Source organism: Grammomys surdaster, unplaced genomic scaffold, assembly GCF_004785775.1.
Source record: "Grammomys surdaster isolate TR1022 unplaced genomic scaffold, NIH_TR_1.0 125941, whole genome shotgun sequence".
Lineage (NCBI taxonomy): Eukaryota > Metazoa > Chordata > Mammalia > Rodentia > Muridae > Grammomys > Grammomys surdaster.
Window position 1 is genome coordinate 136,173 of NW_021620763.1, and position 9,778 is coordinate 145,950.

Below are 9,778 nucleotides of genomic sequence, written 5' to 3' on the forward strand. Positions count from 1 at the left end.
TTGGCTTACATGATGTGATCTGAATAGTTTAGTACTGGCTGTCTTCACACTAGGTAGGCTGAGAACCTAGTAGCTGCTTGGTCAATGAGGCTGATGTTTCAGTAGTCCCAACCTGGTGCTGAAGGCCTGGAGGAGTCCTGGAAAGTCACTGATCTTTAGTCCGTGCTGGAATCCAAAAGTGGATACTGTTGTGAGCAAAGGGAATGTAGGAACATAGCAGTAGCATCGGAGTAAATAAACCTGCAGCAAGACACAAGGACATGCAGGCAAAGGCAATGCTTTCCCCATGCCTCCTGCTGTCCTAGCTGCCACACTTAGAATGGGTCTTTCTACTTCAAATATCGGGACCAAGAAATGTCTGTGCCCTGCGGCCTGTCTTTTAGTTGCTCCCAATCCAATCAAGTTGACAACTGAAATCAACACTTTATGCGATGAGAATTTGTCAGCTCCATTATAACCTAATGGGCCCATCATCATGTATATATTCCTCATTGACTACAGCCTCATCATTAGCTGACTAATGAGGTGTCTGCAAAGAGAGTCAGGGAAGATCTTCATGGTCAGGTACTTGCGAGTCCTCCTTCGAGAACCAATTCCTTGGGGTTTTCATTGTGACCCACTGAAGAACAAACAACAAAAGCCTTGAAACCTTTCAACCACCCCAAAATTTCAGAGGTGAAAAAAATTCCGTGCTACTTGAATTATCACCATATTAATCCAGTTGTAAGGAGGGAGATACACGCATACACATTTTAGTGGGGCAGGCTGATCCTTATTTGAAACAGAACAGTTTCAAAGTCTAGTCATTAACAAATTATAGGCCCAAAAGATCATGGTACAAAACAACCATAACAAATTAAACTGAAAATTATAAAGGTAAATAAACATAAAACCAAATTCACAGTGACTTATAGTGAATGCAGACTTTAACTGAAGGCCAATGTCATTAACCTACCAAAGCTCACAGTTGATTCAAAACAACACTGCTTGAAGCACTGACAATAATATGCCATTACCCCAAACTGTAGGAGTTCCAGCTATCTGTGAGCCTGCACACAGGGAGGGTACCCCCCATCACCAGCTGTAGCACTTAGCAGAATACTAAATTAGAGTTCTTAGGGGACTCTTACAATAATCATTTTCCTTTCAGTATTCTAACTTTTAGTAACCCTAGTGATGATTTAGCCAGTTACATGAAAATAGTTTTTCTGCCATCTAAAGTGCATGGCACAGATTTAAAAGGTCATTGCATACAGAATGCTCACGTACACACGTGCATTTAGGGAGGTGGGAGACTGCAGGGTGCTGTGAGTCCCACTGTGGGAAGCTCTGCTCTGGAAAAGGCTCATGAATGTGTATTAGAATCAGATAGCTGATCTTTCTTGGCTTTAATTTTCAGATGTTCAGATGGTGTTGAGCCACATGTCCACTCTGAGACATCATCTGTGTGGCTGAAGGGGGCCTCTGTTTGTCGGATGACTCTGTGGGTGGGGAGGGCAATTCCTGAAAACAGAGGATTGTATCCACTAAAATAACAGCACAATCTGTATCAAGGTCATAAAACTCATGCCTTGGAAATCCACAGAGAATTGGGATCTCTAGTTTTTCTCTAGCCTTGGGGTAGCTGGCGGCAAAATCTTGATTCAGTTGACAACAAGACAACAAGTTAAGCAACACCTGTAGGAGACAGCCACTCTTGCTGTGTAGAAATGCTTGCTCCCCAAGCCTCTGAGCTTGCCCCTTACTCATACTGACTTGTCCACATCTGGCACACATGCCAGAGTCCTGGGTTACTGGAGTCTCTGGGCTCCATCTTGGGTCACTAGTCCTGGTCATTGCATGCATTTCTGAAGCTGGCAGCTAGAGACACTTGTGATCTGGTCTCTTTCAGCTTGACCAGGTCCCTACATTATCCCCTGGCTGACCTCAGTGTCTCTGGCTGAGTTGGGGGAGGGATGTCTTCTGAATTTTCAGCTGGTTTCTGTGTCCTGCCTCTTCTGTGGTGTTCTCCTTTGCTGCAGCTCCAGGAAGGATCTGGAACGGAGAGAAGTATAAGAAAACTGACTAAGACCCTCCTGCTTAGCAGGCTGTGTGGCTTTCCTTTCAGGCTTTGCCACATGCTGTCTCAACACCCTTAGTACTTTCCATATTTTGGTTATTTCAGAAGCTTAGCCCTGACAGTATGTGAAATAGGATGCTGTGTGTGTGTGTGTGTGTGTGTGTGTGTGTGACATGTCCTTTGATGTCTGGTACATGCCTGTGTATATGTGGTATGTATAGCATATGGTATGTGTGTAGTGTATATGTCATGCTGATACGTGTGCATGGCATGTACATGTGCAGTTTATGACATATTTGGTAAAGTATGTCCATGAGTGTTGTATGGTATGTATGTGGCATATGTGATATATAGTATCTGAGATGTGTGGTGTATGTGCTATGTGTATATGGTGGTATGTATGTATGTTAGGTTGTGGTATATGGGCTGTATTTACTATATTACATATACATATGGTATGTGTGGTATATGTGTATTATTGTGTGTGTATATGGTATACCATGTGGTATTTGCTTTCTGTGTATGCTATGTATGATGAGTGTTTTCCTGCCCCTCTCTCTTTCTCACCTCATTTTCCCACAGCCCCTCAGGACAGGAAGGAAAGGCTTTGCTCACATCCTCTTTAGTATTGTTATGTTTCCTGCTACTGTGATAAAACACCCTGACAAAAGTAACTTAAGGGAGAAAGGGCTTCTTCTGATTCACGTTTCAAGGTCACGGTAAGGAAACCCTGGCAGCTGGTCCCACTGCACTGGAGACTGATGTCTGCTTGGGCTCAGCTCACCTTTCCCACGCCAGGGACTGGTACCACACTCACAGCTCATGGGTCTTCCCTTTGTTTAACTTAATCAATATTCTAGATCGCATTGACCTGGTAGTTGTCATAGCATCTACTGTAGACTTAGCTTTCTCACTGTACTGGAGCTGGAGCTCCTGCTTGATACACTAAGGGGAAAGAAAAAGGAATTCTGGACATGGTGGTTTGTATTTATGGAATATGTATTATGTTCTTAACACTCTCTAAATGTCACAGCACTGGAACTCAAAAGAAAGTAAGCAAGTATCTATTAGTCACACACTTTATATGGGGTAACTGGTTTTTTTAGGCAACGCTCTGAGCTAGGTACTCCTGCTTCTCCCATTTCAGAGATGAGGAGACTGAGTCTTAGAGAAACTCAATAACTTGCCTAAAGTCACATACTGGCAAGTGGTAGACCACAGGCTGGGCCCAGATTCTGTGCCTCTCAGCCTGTCCTTTTAGCTATCTCAATTCTCTCTCTCTCTCTCTCTCTCTCTCTCTCTCTCTCTCTCTCTCTCGGTAATGGACGGGATTCAAAGATTAGTGCCTTGCAGAGAAATCTCATTTTAAATGTCAATAGCAGAATATTAACTTCTTATTTCTTTTTGCATCGTTCTGTAACAATTTAATCTTTCCCCAGACAGATGGATACTTGGGACCAAGCATGGAAAGAAGGTCAAATTAAACTGGAAGGCAAGAGAGAAAACCACATTAATCATTTTTTCAAATATTGCTCTTGTAATAACAATAATAATAATGATAATAACAATAAAAACAAAAGAATTGTACAGAAACATAAAAATTAGAGCATGACAGGGGAAAACACATATGATGCCCAACTAAATACTGTTTTCTTTTTTTCTGTTTTACAGTGTTTGAACTCAGGGCTTTACACATGCTAGATAAACACTCTACCACTGAGCCACACAGCAACGTCCAGTTTTGAAAAAGGAGCCAAGTCCCTTGCCGTCAAGCTGCCCGCAGCCAGGCTGCCTCTGATAACAGGCCCCAAGCGACTCTGCAAAGAGATGGGAAAGATGTTGAGAAGCCTCTATAGCTGCTGGGGCTCTCTGCTTGCTGGGGGACTTTTCTGGACACATAGAATCACTCAAGCTTCTTAACTCTGGGTAGGTGAACCTTTCTGAGAGTTATATTTTCTGTGGTAGCTAAACAGACCTGCATCCTCTGGCTAATAGGATCTATCTCCAAGGGATTGCCAAGCAGGAACTTCAAGGGATCTCCAAGTAAGAAACAGGTCTTCCTTGGTTCTGAATTGTCAAATGCTGAATGGACAAAGCTGGGAGGAATGGTGAACTGAGAACTGAGACACTCTTCCCTGGGCGACCTGCTCCCTGAATTTGGCTTCCCTGATCAGTAGAGGTTTGGAGAAAGGCTTTGGTGAGGATCTGATTCATGAGTGGGAATTATAAAGCCCAAGCAAACACCAGAGGGGATGAATATGGAAAAAACTCATCCAAAGGCACACTATTGAGAGAGTTGCTGCCTGAGTACTTGCTTATGTGTGATGTGAGAAAAACAGCAGATCCTGGAACTATAGCCAGAAGAAACACAAAAGGCACATGTTAATTCCCATCCTTCCTTGGCCAGAGGTTTGGCCCTCCATAGTTAACCTTCCTTTGATTCTAGGTTTCTCCTGGTAGGGATGGGGCGTCTTGGATGTAAAGCAGTGCACAGGTGATGGTGACCAGGTGTGTATGTGTGTGTGTGTGTGTGTGTGTGTGTGTGTGTGTGTGTGTGTAGGTGGTCTTACCAAGAAAGGAGTGTCTATGGTTAAGGGCAGGGTAAGGCCAAGAGGGTCAGGAGATACAGAAGAGATGGGTACAAGTACTGGCTAGTTTTATGTTAACTTGGCACAAGCTAGTCATCAGAAAAAAAGGGAACCCCAATTGAAAAAAAAAGGTACCTCCACAGAAACTGGATGTAAGCCATTTTATCAATTAGTAATCTATGATAGAGGGATCAGTTTATTGTGGGTGGTGTCATCCCTGGGCTGGTGGCTCTGGGTTCTATAAGAACACAATCTGAGCAAGCCAGCGGCACCCCTTCATAGACTCTACATCAGCTCCTGCCTCCAGGTTCCTGCCCTGCTTGAATTCCTGTCCTGACTTCCTTTGAACAATAATAGGACAGTGAAGCCAAACAAACCCTTTCCTTCCCACTTGCTTTGACCATGGTGTTTCATCACAGCAACAGTGCCCTAACTAAGACAGTATATATGGCTGATTTCTTCATACTACAAGACAGCAGCAGCCCTCAGGCCACTGGTTTTCTCTCTGAAAACAGAGGTCTGCTGAGATGGAACAGCAAACTTGGTTCTTGGTCTCTAGACACCTCATGGTTCTGATATTCTGAGTAGAAAAAATTTCCAGATGTGACCCAAAGAGGAGGAATGAGTGAGACTGCTGACTGGCAGGTAGGACTTTCCAGGGAAATTATGGTTTAGGAGTCAGTGAAGAAAGTAAGGATGATATCGAAGATGTGGGAAGCCTCTGGGGCACCAGAACAAGGAAAGCTAAGTTTGAGTAGAACAGAAGCAGCAGGTGGCTGGGGAATGAGGGGCAGGGTTAGCAACTGGCTTGTGGAAATCTTGAATATATGTGATGCAAAGGGTGACAGGGCGTGGGCTCTGACCCCAGCTCTGCACCTGGTGACAGGACAGTGGGCTCTGACACCAGTTCTATACCTGGTGACAGGACAGTGGGCTCTGACCCCAGCTCTGCACCTGGTGACAGGACAATGGGCTCTGACCATAGCTCTGCACCTGGTGACAGGACAGTGGGCTCTGACACCAGCTCTATACCTGGTGACAGGACAGTGGGCTCTGACCACAGCTCTGCACCTGGTGACAGGACAATGGGCTCTGACCATAGCTCTGCACCTGGTAACAGGGTGTGGGCTCTGACCCCAGCTCTGTACCTAGCAAGCTGTGTGACCTTGGACCAGTTATCAGTCAGCAAAATATGGTGGAGAAACCAGGGCTTTTAGAGGCTGGGGTGTTTATTCCCACCAGGATGAGTAAAAGCAAAGAGTCTTACCACATGGAATCCATGCTTTTTGCTGGACCAGCCATGCCAGTGGATATAATCTTCTTTCTTTGCAGAGCAAGCATGTACTTCCTTGCTAATGTAGCAGGCAGGCATTTGGTCCTAAGACTTCTAGTGAATTACCAGGGATTTTATAGATAGTAGAACTTTTGTGGAGAGCTACACTAAGTAACAACTGGCCCCAGAGAGATGAATCTGCGCTTAGCTGAGGCCCACGGTCTGGGTTCAGTTCTACTTGGAGAATAACTTATTTTTATTTTTAAGTTATGTATACATGTCTATGTCTGGGTATGGGTTTGTGTACATGAGTTTAGATAGTGTCTGTAGAGGCCAGAACAGGACATCGGGTCACCTGGGACTGGAGTTACAGGCAGCTGTGAGACCCCTGATGTGGGTGCTAGGAACCCAACTTGGATCCTCTGGAAGAGCACTTAACCACTGACCGCCTCTCCAGTCCTCCCAGGCGGCCACTGCGGCAGGATGCTAATTGACCATCAAGGACGGATGCTCTGTTTCTACAGTTAGAAGTACTACGAGGAAGAAACTAGCCAGGTACCAAAATACTCCAAGTTCTCTCCAGCTAGGTCCAAAAGACTAGATCTGGCTAAAACCATATAAGCAGACCTGGGGGCTGTGTCATTTCTCAGGTGGAGATGAATCTCGGCTGTGCCTTCCTCTCCAGCAACCTTGAAAACTACACGATACCAATGAAGACACTGTAGGAGGCAGAAGGAACCTGGACCCTGAGCCACTGCTGGAAGAGAGCAGCTTGGGAGTGTTATTTTAGACCTTTCACGAACAAGAAATACAGTTTTGGGTCGACCCTATCAAACTGTGGAGTGTTGTCATGACAATTTATCTAAGAACTTTGAATGACCCTCAAAGCATAAGCTCTGCTATTGGAAGGCCATGCCTGGGAATCTAGTGATGAGCCCATCGATCAGTCTTGATGGGATGCTAGACTTTCATTTTAGCTTTCATGATGCAATGCCGAGGTGGCAGAGTCCTGTGAGGCTCATTTGCCAGCAGACAGAGACAACAAGTTGTCCGGCTAAGTACTTTGTGGTGTAACACCAAAACAGAACTTGCTTTCAGTTTCTACTGCCAGTTTAATGTCTGCTCAGGATCTGTTCCTGCTGGGGAAGTGTGGGCAGAGCCCATGATTGGCCTGTCCATTGTAGATGATGGACAATTCTTTGGACACTTTAAATTGGTGAAAGCGCCTCAGTTTAAAAGCTGAAATGAGGGGCTGGAGAGATGGCTCATGGGTTGATAACGGTAACTGCTCTTCCCAAAGACCCAGAGCTTGGACTCCAGCACTCTCCAGTGTGCTAACAATTGCCTGTAACGCCAGCTCCAGGGGACAGGATGCCCTCAACTCTGACTGCTTACACACACACACACACACACACACACGCACACACGCACGCACGCACGCACGCACGCACGCACGCACGCACGCACGCACGCACATACGTACACCAAGAACCTGGAAAAGATTTGTGACCATTTTCTTTGTAGATTTTTTTTTTTAATGAATGGTTGCCTAGTCTTGATATTTCACATTTTTCCCCCCAGTATTTAGCGAAGGAACTGCTAACATCCCATTACACAGGGAAGCAAATGCATTAAGGAGAATATAATTTCAGATAGCAATAAACTCCATGAAGAAATGGGAACAAGGTGATATGATGGAGGGTAGCTTGGGGGAAGAAGAGCGAATTTATAACGTGTCAGTGAAGTCATCTGTCTCCCATCAGGCACCTGGGCAGGGAGCTGTTTCCACAAGATTGGAGAGGATAAAGCATTCTGGGGAGTTGAAATGGGAAGAATAGAATTTTGGGTAAAAACAAGTTGGGATGGACTGTGCTGAATCAGAGATATGACAGTGTTGAGAGGTGGCCATGGAGCGATCAATCAGGTAGGGCCGGGGGTGTGGCTAGAGGCCGGGGGTGTGGCTAGAGGCCGGGGGTGTGGCTAGAGTTTGGCCTGTTGTCCTATGTGCAAGGGAGTCTGTTGTGGGAATGAAGCCCAGACTGACCGGATATGATTTGTATCTTATTCCTTTCCTTCTTTATATGTCAGACAAGTAATGTCCTGACATTACAACACAGTTTGAGAGAAGCCTATCCCTCACAGTGACACTCGAACTCAATCATCACGTTTATGAATCACAAAAAGGATCTTAGTTTATATTTCAAAGAGAACAAAGACATGAAAACACAGGAGGAGGGATGTTACAGAATAAAAGAGCTTGAGGGACAGAACCGAGCACGCTGTCCCATCTCATTACATCCTTATGAAAGCCTCTTTAGAACAAACCCAGGAAATCTGAATAGAGGCCAGTATTCAATATTACTATTATTTATTTTGTTAGGTGCAATGATATCACTAGTTTTAGGTTAAAGCCTGTAGAAGCTGGAGATACAAAATGCAGGAATATTATGTGATGTGTTATGATGTCTGAGATTTTCTTTGACATATTCCATAAAAACAAACAAACAAACAAACAAACAGAAACAAGTAATTGGGGTTTCAGATTCTTCCTAATAATTGAGGTTCGTTTTCTTTTTTCAGTTTTATTTCTTTTTAAGTGTGTGGGTATAGATGTGGGTAGGTGTGTGGGTGTGCGGGTGTGCGGGTGTGTGCTCATGGGTGTAGAGCCCATAAAGTCAAGAATAAAGTGTCAGATCTCTTGGATCTGGATTTGCAGACAGTTGTGAGCTGCCAGATGTTGGTGCTAAGAACTGAACTCACGTCCTCTGTAAGAGTAGTACATGCTCTTAACTGTTGAACCATCTCTCCAGAGCCCCTCCCCTCTAAACATAGCCTAGAATACTTTACAATAAGACTCTGTTGTGTGGGGATAATGAATTGCAGGGTCTGATATGGTAAAGGAAAACACATCTCAAACTCAGTTTTGCCTACACAGATCCTTCTATGACTCAAAATGCACAGGGCTTTCCCTCCACTGGCCAGCAGCAATCAATCCTGGAGTAGGTGTTAATAGGAAGTCCTCTAAGTTAGTTCAGTTCCAATGCTATCAGACTGGCAATAGCAGATCTTACAGCCTATATAGGGCTCATGCCCCAGGAGTGTCACCAGCAGAGATGCCAGCTGCAAGCCTAGACCTTTGGAACTTCTGATCAACTGGTTATACATTGAGGATCCTATAATCCCTTCTTTGGGTTTAGTTAACTTGCTAGAGAGGCCCAAAGAACTCAATGGAAAGACAGTTACTGTTTTAATGTAAACATATTTTAAAGGATAAAAATAAACAACCAGATGAAGAGATACTCAGTATCCTGAGCACAAGATCTCATCCTGGAGTTGGGGTGGTGATGAATTCCTTCCCGTTCATCTTCCTGTAAGCCTCCATGTGTTCAGCCACCCAGAACTTTCTCCCAGCACTGTCCTTTGGGTTTAGTAGAGATTTCTTTGGATAAGTGGAACTGAAACATGGATGCCAATGTGGAAAGGTGATTGGACACAGACAGTAGACACTAATGCTAGCAAACAATAGGGAACCTGGCAGGAATGTGTGTCCAGAATCCTCTCAGCTTCTCTATGCAGCATTCCTTCCTCCAGGAAGGGCGGGGCCTCTTCTGAAATGAACATCTCATGCACTGCTGTTAGAGAATTCCTGTATGGCCAGTTCCGAAGCAGAGAGGCCTATGACCCTCATTGGTGAAGGGAAATTCTAACTTTAGTGGCTCGCCTTGCAGAGAAAAAGGATTAGATTAGAGGGAAAAAGAATGCTCTCTGGGCCACTTGTAGGGTTCCAAACTACCTTCTATGCTGTAAAAGAAAGACTTTTTTGTTTTTTTCATTTTTATTGCTCTGAAAACACTTCAG

General features: G+C 44.6%; 1 non-coding gene across 1 annotated transcript; it reads right to left on the reverse strand.

Annotated features, from left to right (window-relative positions):
- Positions 1–8,002: 8,002 nt before the first annotated feature.
- On the reverse strand, positions 8,003–8,107 carry LOC114608939. The gene has a single exon (XR_003709440.1). It is a non-coding gene; the product is annotated as a small nucleolar RNA U13 (small nucleolar RNA).
- Positions 8,108–9,778: the final 1,671 nt, after the last annotated feature.